Raw genomic sequence first — 9763 nt, 5'->3', positions numbered from 1 at the left:
AACCACCACGTGATATCACCTTACACCTGTCAGAACGGCTAAAATCAATAAGACAAGAAAAAAACTAGTGTTGGCGAGGAAGTGGAGAAAAAGGAACACTCATGCACTTCTGCTGGGAATGCAAATTGCTGTTGCCATTTTGAAACAGTATGGAGTTTCCTCTGATAATTAATAGAACTAATCTGTGAGGCAGTAATTACACTACTGGGTATTTACCCAAAGAATACAAAAGAAGAAAAAAAAACTACTTCTACAGGATATAAGTACCCCTGTATGGGAAAAGCTTAGGAATCCCCTGGGCTTACGCCAATGGGTTAACAAGGCACAAAGAAATACAGTCAATATAATACAACTGAGTTTGGGTAAACCAGATTGGCACTCCAAGAATGGGGGGGGGGGGGCGGTGCAAAGACACCCTGAGAATAGGGAGGAACAAAGGTGCCGGTAATATGAAGGTGCAAAAGTATCCCCAAATAGGGAGGGGGTGCTGAGCCCCCAAAATATATAGAGGCAGAGGACTGAAACAGAAATGGCTCAAAGATGGCCAATACACAGAAATAACAATATTAGATATTCCGGGTGAAGCACCCCAAATTTATTACTATAGCAGAAAGCTGCTTTCCTAGCAGAATAGGGCCAGGATAGGTACATTGGTGAATTGGACTTTGGACCACTGCGATGCAGGCAAAGCAGCCCGGAGTGGAGATGGTTAACAAAAAAAAAGGCAGCTTATTAACTCTGAGGTTATTCTCCCTATCTGTCTCATCCCCTAGCCTGGCAAAGATAAACAGGCACAGCACCTCCTGTCTGCTGTTAACAACCATCTATCCATCTGCCCAGTGCCTGGATTTTGTTTTATGTCGACCCAAACCCCAAACACTATATATCCTCAAAATCCCCTTTTCCCCCTCACATCCACCAGTTAATGTTCTTAGTTTCTTTGTCTCTTTGTACACACCCATCACGTTTGCAATCCTTCTGATCTGAATAAATGTGGGGCAAGCACCCTTATTCGGGGCTCTTGTCCTTTTCCTGGACATTAGCCATCTCTAGTTTGAATCCTGCGTCTGCTCTTTTGCTGGCCAAAAGAGAAGTATAGACTTAGAGTCTATGACATACCCCTATGTTTACTGCAGCGTTATTTACAATAGCCAAATTGTGGAAGCAGCCCAAGTGTCCATCCATAGATAAGTGGATGAAGAAGAGGTGATATATACATTAACACACACACACACACACACACACTAGAATATTACTCAGCCAAAAAAAGGAATGAAATCTTGCCATGTGCAACAACACAGATTGATAGGATATAATGCTCAGGAAAGATAAATACCATATGATTTCACTCATATGTGGAATCTAAGAAACAGAGCAAATGAGCAAAGGGGGAAAAAGAGAGAGACGAGCCAAGAAACAGATTCCTAACTTTAGAGAACAAAGTGATGGTTACCAAAGCGGAGGGGGGTGGGGGGATGGGAGAAATAGGTGATGGGAATTAAAGAGTACACTTACCAGGATGAACCCTGAGTAAGGTACAGCATTATTGAATCCCGATATGTGCACCCAATCAAATATAACACTGTATGTTAACTATACCATTTGCAACAGTTACAAACATTATTTTGCTGAATCACCCTTTATTTTAATGCACATTGGATTATGATTTTGACATTGTTGTCATGAGTTATACTTTTATAAAAAATATTGTTTCTACATCAAATTTAATTTTCTTTATCTCTCTTCTAGGTAGAATCGAGTATATGAAGGTAAGATTTCAGGCTTCTATTTTCCTTGTAATCTATTGTTTTTAAATTTCTTTTTAAAAGATTCAAAAGCCTGACACGGGGCTCGATCTCACAACCCATGAGATCATGACCTGAGCCACAGAGTTTGATGCTCAACAGACTGAGCCACCCAGGTGCCCCTTAAACTTTTTTTTTAATACAGCTGTTCACCGTGTTTTCTAATTCAGCTAGAAGTAAAGACATTGACTTATCTGGTCTAGTTAGTCCCTTAACTCTTTACAGTGACTTTTCCTTGTTTGCATCCTATGTGATAACACAGATTGACTTGCCAGCAACTAAGACAGGTGACAAAGTAGAGGAAAAAATCAGACAAAAAGAAGTGGATGAATTTAACTCTGGTCAGAAATGTTTAAGAATCCAGTGGCAGGAGTATTTTGACATGACCTGCCTACTGGGGGAAATATACAGATTAAGGTACTATCTGAGCCTGTTGAGAGGCTCAAGGCTTAGAGAAGAGGTCAGATATTGCCAGGCCACTTGTGTGTCACTAGCGAGGTGTAAACATGTGTTATGAGTGCTAGGTGGAGAGAGCCTTTAATGCCAGTGGAAAGTGAGTGGAAGTGAACAAGATGCAAAATGGGGCTAATGGATTGTGTATGGGCTTCATGGACTGTGCTGATTTAGTGACCCGGCATATACTGGGTCCTCAACTGCTGGTGTTGCTATGGAGAATACAGCACTGCTGGTATAGACAAGGGTGATCTCAGGGCAGTAGAGCTCTCACATTGTACAAATAGAAGGTAAGCTTGCAGCTTAGGACCAAACAATAGAATTCAATGGCTTTCAGAAGATTCTGGAGTACTGGGCCCTGTTCTAGGTGCTTTCCATATGCTATCCACATGTAAGGTGAGTTTTTCCTGCGTGCATGCTGTTTTTACCAATAACGCAGATGGTAAGGTTTGCATCTTGGGCTTTCATCATCTTGTGATTTGGGGACATGAGGAGTTATCCAGGGTTCTAGCTACTAAGTAGTCAAGCTGAGATTTTTACCCAAGTGTGTTTGATTCCAAGGACATATGCACCTGAACATCCCACCCTGGGTCCCATGGACAGGACCCTGTGGAACAGCAGAAAAACATTGGAGGCCTCTAGTGCCAAAAAAGTGACATTTAGAATAATTTCTCTCTCAGTATTTGTTTAAATGCTTATTTACTTATTTTGAAAAAGAAAGTGTGTGCACGAGTGATGGAGGAGCAGAGAGAGAAGGAGAGATAGAGAATCGCAAGCAGCCTCCATGTTTTCAGTATAGAGCCTCACATAGGGCTCAATCTCACCGACAGTGAGATCATGACCTGAGCCAAAATCAACTGATCATGCACCCAGAAGCCTGACTCTCTTGTTGTTTTTATAGTTACAGTTATAGTTATAGTTATTTATGTATCCATTTATTTAAAAGATTTATTTATGAGAGTGAGGGTGCAAGTGAGGAGGGGGCAGTGGGAGAGGAGGACAGAAGATTTGAAGCAGGCTATGTGTTGACAGAAGGGGGCCTGATATGGGCTGAAACTGGTGAGTGGTAAGAAGATGACCTGCACTGAAGTTGGATCTCAATTGACTGAGCCACCCAGGAGTCTCTTTATTTTTAAAGTGTGAGTGAAAGTGGGGGAAAACCTGGATGAAATTAGGTAGGTTATTTTTTCTGTTTGACTTTTGTTTTTAAAGTATTTGCACTGATTTGTTTATTTGGTCATGAAATACAGAATATAAGTATGTATGATACTTTATTTTCTCTATTTCTCCTCCAATGAAATCAGGGATATTTGAAGTGTTCATATATTCTAAGAATAATCTTGCTTAATAATGGCATATTAGGGGACACCTGTGTGGCTCAGCCCGTTGTGTATCTGACTTTCGATTTTGGCTCAGGAAATGATCCCAGGGTCATAGGATAGAGCCCTGACTTGGACTCCCGCTGAGTCTGGAATATGCTTAAGATTTTCTCTCTCTCTCCCTACCCTTCACCCACTCATGTGTTCTCTCTCTCTCTGAAAGAAAAAGAAAGAGGAGAGAGAGAGACAGAGACAGAGAGAGGAAAGGAGAGAAAGAGATTAAGAAAAATAAAATGCCACTAAAACTTGCTTTCTTCAGGGACCACAGAAATGCCAAAATGTTATATGTGACCAAAGTGCCGGATCATGTGCCTTTCTGTTGACACAATGGGTAATTTGATTTTACTGGTTTTGGTAATAATCTTAAGAAATTACTTTATTAATCTTTTTGGTTAATTTAGGTCAAATTTCTGAGAACATTAAGTATTACATGAAGGAAAATGCAAAACGTTCAGAAAAAAATATCCATTTGTGAACAGCACGTATAACCATCCCCCCCCCCCGTTTTTTCATTTTCATGATTTCATCTTGAAGTGCGTTCACTTATGGTTCACTGATTTTGCCATCTCCTCTTTTATCCTGATGTCCGATTTCAACCCATTCTCTACCAGGCTAAATTCAAAGCAATCATCACCTATCACCACATCCTGTATTTCTGTAATGACTTACCCACAAGAGATAGGTTTTTATGTCAGCATAATTAATGTTTTTGAATTCTGAATCCTTTATTACATATTTGTGTAGATCAATGGAGCAAAGAAATGTGCTCAAGAAACCATATGGAAAAATAATCTTCCCTCTTATGAAGCACGTAGATATAAGATAAAAATCCCTTCTTTGTCCTGGGGCGCCTGGGTGGCTCAGTTGGTTAAACATCCAACCCTTGGTTTCAGCTCTGGTCATGATCTCATGGTTCATGAGTTTGAGCCCTGCATCAGGCTCCATGCTGATGGTGGGGATCCTTCTTGGGATTCTCTCCCTCTGTCTCTGTCTGCCCTTCCCTGCTTGCTCGCTCTGACTCTCTCTCAAAAAATAAATTTAAAAATGTATAAAAATCCTTTTTTTGTCCTTTAAAAATGGAAGTAAAAGTAATAAGTATTCCTGGTGACTATGTGTTTTGTTGAAGAATAACCGTGAGACACTTGAGTGCACTAATGAATTTTTTAGGACATCGTTCCAAGTGTGCACACTTTGTTGCAGTCTGAGAGAAATCAGAATGTCAAGAATCAGGGCTTCCTGACCTACCATAATTTGATGTTTCAGCCCTTTTGGTCATTGGGTGAATTGAGCCCCTCAACCTTCCATGCTGTTCACTGCTGTTTCAAGCAGTAACACTACAGTACCTCTTATAGGTAGGAGTGAGGCAGAATTTGTTTTCATAACCCTGGCTTAAGTTTTATATCATTCATTTCTTCCAGGAGAGAGCACTAGAGGTTTCTCGCCATGTTGAACAGTTGTGTTCCTCTTAATTCTGAGAATTTTGAAAGTGAATCTGGTGACAAAATTTCTCTTCTGTAAAGAAAAGTCATTCATTGGAGTTGTTTGGCTTGAAAGATTTTACACTTTCTTCGCTTTTTCATTGTCATCCAGTCACAGTTCCGTTGTCTCAAAATCAAGACTGTTGCTCTGAAACATTTACACCTTCCACCATTCTCCTCGTCCTTCATTTATTTATGTGTCTGGCTTTTCCCTTTGTCTCAAACTGGATCGACTGTTTTTAATGATACAGAGACTGACTGTGGGGCATGTTCTATTGACAATGCTTCCTCGTGACACATTGTCCAGTGTATGTTTGGAAAGCCTAGTACACGTTTTGTTTCTATCTTACTTGCAAATCAGGGAAAGGAAAAATCTACAAAGAACTTGAAAGGTGCTAATTTAGTAAATACTTCAGAAGTTTTAGAAGTAAATTCCCTCTATTTCCTGAAGAATTTCCATTGTACACTTTAGCTTTGAAGAAAAACAAATCTTCATGTCTTAGAATATTCGATTTATATGTGATCTACTGAGTGATCTTGGGAAGAATTCACTAGAGAGAATATTTTGTTCAGGTTCACCTCTCCCTTAATGAAGTTGATACCAGCGAAGTGAAATCGAAATCTGAAAACAGCCTCTGCAGAAAGAAAATGCTCAGCTTAAGATCCAAAGGAATCAGGTAACATAATTTACTATCAAATGTTATATAAATCAAAGAACTGAATATCATTACTTTCTTAAGTTTCTCTTCTTTATGGTAAAATACATGCATTAGAAAGATTCCTATCATAAACACTTAAGTGCACATTTTAGTATTGGTAAGTACATTCGCTATACTGTACGTTCTTCTATAGTCATTCCACCTTTCTCAAATATGTCTTAAAGTCAGGAGATACTACTGCATGCATCTAGGATTTGATGCAGGGAATCTTGACGTCTCATAATGTAACCTGAAATAGGTGTTGCTTTGGGGAGGAGAAAACCGCACTTGGTAGAATGAGTTTGCTCTGGGAAGGTAAAAAGTGGCTTCCTGTTTTGGGAATCTTGTCCTTTCTCCTCACCCCCTTCATGGCCACACTCGTGGAAACAGGTGTGCACACTCAAGTAAACTGTTTTGTGCTTGACAGTCAGCAAAAGGCAACTGGGGGACAACTGTGATGCACTTAGGTGTGTGAAAGGGGCAAAGGACACCAAATGGGACACGCTGAAGAGGAATATAGACGTTCGTGATGGAATGTGTGGACAAAGACAGAGGCTCTCAGAAGAGTAAGATTTTCAGGAGTTAATTGTTACAAACACTGTTGTAAGAACGAATGTGTCAGACAGTGGGGATAATTTTCTTTCGTTGAGCACATTTAACACCAACCATACTTTTACTGTAGTAATCAGTAAAGAATTATGTTTCTCCCTTCTGCCTTGATTTCTGTGATCTGCACCTTCCTTCACTTTGTGGAAACCTCAGGGTTCATTTTCATTGTCTCTTACATTTCAGCCCCATCGTAGCGACATGACTGCCATATGTATATATTTTTTTGTTTAAACTCTAGACATTAGGTAGGAAATACTGGGAGGAAAATTCAGGTGTACTGTGATGGTATCTTGCTGCAGATGATATGGGAGTTATGTCTGGTAGGAGATCAGGAGTGCCAGCATTACTGAAACCTGTGAACTCAGTTTTCCTTCCTTTCCCTCTTTCCCTTCCCTTCCCCACATTCCTTTTCCAGCAGACAATATTATGAAGGTGTGCAATTCACATCATTTTCTTTTCATCAGTGTATTTTACATTCTTCTCAACTGGTGTATTTGAGGCAGGAGGCAGGAGTTCCCTCGTGAACAGTAGAAATATCCAGGAGGTCATTGTACACTGTCAATGTCACCATGTCCTGGAAAGATGTCTCTATGGCAATGTCATGGCCCGAGCCTTGATTGAAAGTTCAAGGCTCTTTAGAGAAATCAGTCAAGTCAGAAACCCCTGCGTCATCCTTATGTGTTTAGTTGTGATGAGTTGGCCAGGCTCAGTTTTGTACATTGAACAGAAATACAATTTTGCCATCCCAATCACAAGAGCCTGAGACTGGAAGGGCTCTTAGTGCATCTCATGTGGGCTTTTTATATTTATGTGATGTATTGATGAGTATGAATAGAGAGCTGTGAAGAGAAGTTCAGAGATGCCAAAGTCTTGCCCCCATGCTGGAGTTGCGTTTGTTTAGATCCTTAATGGGGGGCGTCACTGCTTCCCCCTGGTTTGTGCATTTACAGGGAAGGAGAGAGGGGACATTTAAATCCTGCCTTTAGATTTCAGGGAGTGGCAATAAAGGCAGAATTTTACATGGGTTACCAGGTAATATATGTTTCTTTCCCCTCATAGGAAGCTGGGACTGAAAGAATGGGAGCAGTGGAAGGGGAGAAGCAGCTATCAGCTACAGAGGAGAAAGGGAAATTAGCTGCAGAAGAGCTTCGGAACTACAAGTGAGTTCAGCTCCTACCAGCAGCTCACACGACGGCCATTGTATTACATTGAATCTTTGTACAGTGTTTAGAGCCATGTAGCACGTAAATGTACACAAACATTCAGGAGACATTCATTTCTATAGAGACTTCAAGAGATATGTGACATTTTCCAGATGTTAAGTTAAAACTATTAATCTAAACAAGTTAAGTAACTAAAGATTTCCTGATCCTCCATCCTGGCCAGACTATGTGGAAATGGTTCCTGAACATGTTTCTGGAGGTGCTGGAAATGATTACAAACCTCAGGAAGCAGTTTGGTCGAGGACAAATCACAGCGACAAGTATGAAGATCCCATTTTAGAGACCCACTTGTAACCATAAGAAATATGATAAGGATACAAGGTAAAGAAGATTTGAACTTTACAACGAAAGATCCTCACTGCAGAATTAGCTGTCACCACAGTTGAGACCGTGTCAACATGGAGCCCCACAGGCATTAAATGATAAATCCAAGATGATGGAGCGATGGCTTTGAGCTTTCTGTACTCTCCTCCTCACGTGAAATGTATCTTCTATGATTGGGTCATGTGTATGAGAATTCAGTTCTTATAATGGGAACCTGGGCCAAACAACACCCTCAACATGGTGCTTCATCTGATGAAAGCCATTGCACGCCCAGGAGAAGAGTAGAAGAAACACAAGAACAGCTGCAGCAGTCAGAGCTCACCTTCGGATACCAGGTAGCCTGCACTCTGCCAAATAGTTCCTGAATGCTTCAGCAGATCTAACGCAGATGATCATAACAGGACACTGAATCTCTCCACATGGGTTTTATTGATGTGCTGACGGTTTCACATTGCTCTTTGTGAGAAGGCATTTCAGGACAACAGGGTAAGAATATTTTCTCTCCTCCTCTTGTGCACACCCTACCACAGCTAAATGTGGATGTGTTTCTCTCTCGAGCTCAGGGCTCATGATCTGGAGACGGCAGAGGGCACTCAGTTTGTTCTCAGTTTTTAACAGTCTCTTATGCTTTGGCTCTCTCCCACTCTAACCTCTTTTTTTTTTTTCCTTCCCCTCCCCCATGGGTTTCTGTTAAGTTTCTCAGGATCCACATAAGAGTGAAACCATACGGTATCTGTCTTTCTCTGTATGGCTTATTTCACTTAGCATCACACTCTCCAGTTCCATCCACGTTGCTACAAAAGGCCATATTTCATTTTTTCTCATTGCCACGTAGTATTCCATTGTGTATATAAACCACAATTTCTTTATCCATTCATCAGTTGATGGACATTTAGGCTCTTTCCATAATTTGGCTATTGTTGAGAGTGCTGCTATGAACATTGGGGTACAAGTGCCCCTATGCATCAGTACTCCTGTATCCCTTGGATAAATTCCTAGCAGTGCTATTGCTGTGTCATAGGGTAGGTCTATTTTTAATTTTCTGAGGAACCTCCACACTGCTTTCCAGAGCAGCTGCACCAATTTGCATTCCCACCAACAGTGCAAGAGGGTTCCCGTTTCTCCACATCCTCTCCAGCATCTATAGTCTCCTGATTTGTTCATTTTGGCCACTCTGACTGGCATGAGGTGATATCTGAGTGTGGTTTTGATTTGTATTTCCCTGATAAGGAGCGACGTTGAACATCTTTTCATGTGCCTGTTGGCCATCCGGATGTCTTCTTTAGAGAAGTGTCTATTCATGTTTTCTGCCCATTTCTTCACTGGGTTATTTGTTTTTCGGGTGTGGAGTTTGGTGAGCTCTTTATAGATTTTGGATACTAGCCCTTTGTCCGATATGTCATTTGCAAATATCTTTTCCCATTCCGTTGGTTGCCTTTTAGTTTTGTTGGTTGTTTCCTTTGCTGTGCAGAAGCTTTTGATCTTCCTAAGGTCCCAGTAATTCACTTTTGCTTTTAATTCCCTTGCCTTTGGGGATGTGTCGAGTAAGAGATTGCTACGGCTGAGGTCAGAGAGGTCTTTTCCTGCTTTCTCCTCTAAGGTTTTGATGGTTTCCTGTCTCACATTCAGGTCCTTTATCCATTTTGAGTTTATTTTTGTGAATGGTGTGAGAAAGTGGTCTAGTTTCAACCTTCTGCATGTTGCTGTCCAGTTCTCCCAGCACCATTTGTTAAAGACTATCTTTTTTTCCAATGGATGTTCTTTCCTGCTTTGTCAAAGATGAGTTGGCCATAC

General features: G+C 40.9%; 1 long non-coding RNA gene across 3 annotated transcripts; it reads left to right on the top strand.

Annotated features, from left to right (window-relative positions):
• Window positions 1-895: 895 nt before the first annotated feature.
• On the top strand, window positions 896-8525 carry LOC113594700 (uncharacterized). Of its 3 annotated transcripts, none has more exons than XR_003415116.2 (4): window positions 896-1769; window positions 5689-5792; window positions 6241-6379; window positions 7482-8525. It is a non-coding gene; the product is annotated as an uncharacterized LOC113594700 (long non-coding RNA). The 3 variants fall into 3 exon arrangements; XR_008292638.1 differs by lacking the exon at window positions 896-1769 and having other exon boundaries at window positions 4743-5792; window positions 7482-7582; window positions 7809-8525; XR_008292637.1 differs by lacking the exon at window positions 896-1769 and having other exon boundaries at window positions 4743-5792.
• Window positions 8526-9763: the final 1238 nt, after the last annotated feature.

The sequence above is a fragment of the Acinonyx jubatus genome, chromosome F2, assembly GCF_027475565.1.
Source record: "Acinonyx jubatus isolate Ajub_Pintada_27869175 chromosome F2, VMU_Ajub_asm_v1.0, whole genome shotgun sequence".
NCBI classification, from domain to species: domain Eukaryota; kingdom Metazoa; phylum Chordata; class Mammalia; order Carnivora; family Felidae; genus Acinonyx; species Acinonyx jubatus.
Note: the sequence above shows the minus strand (reverse complement) of the source record. Positions and strands in the feature narration are given on the sequence as shown.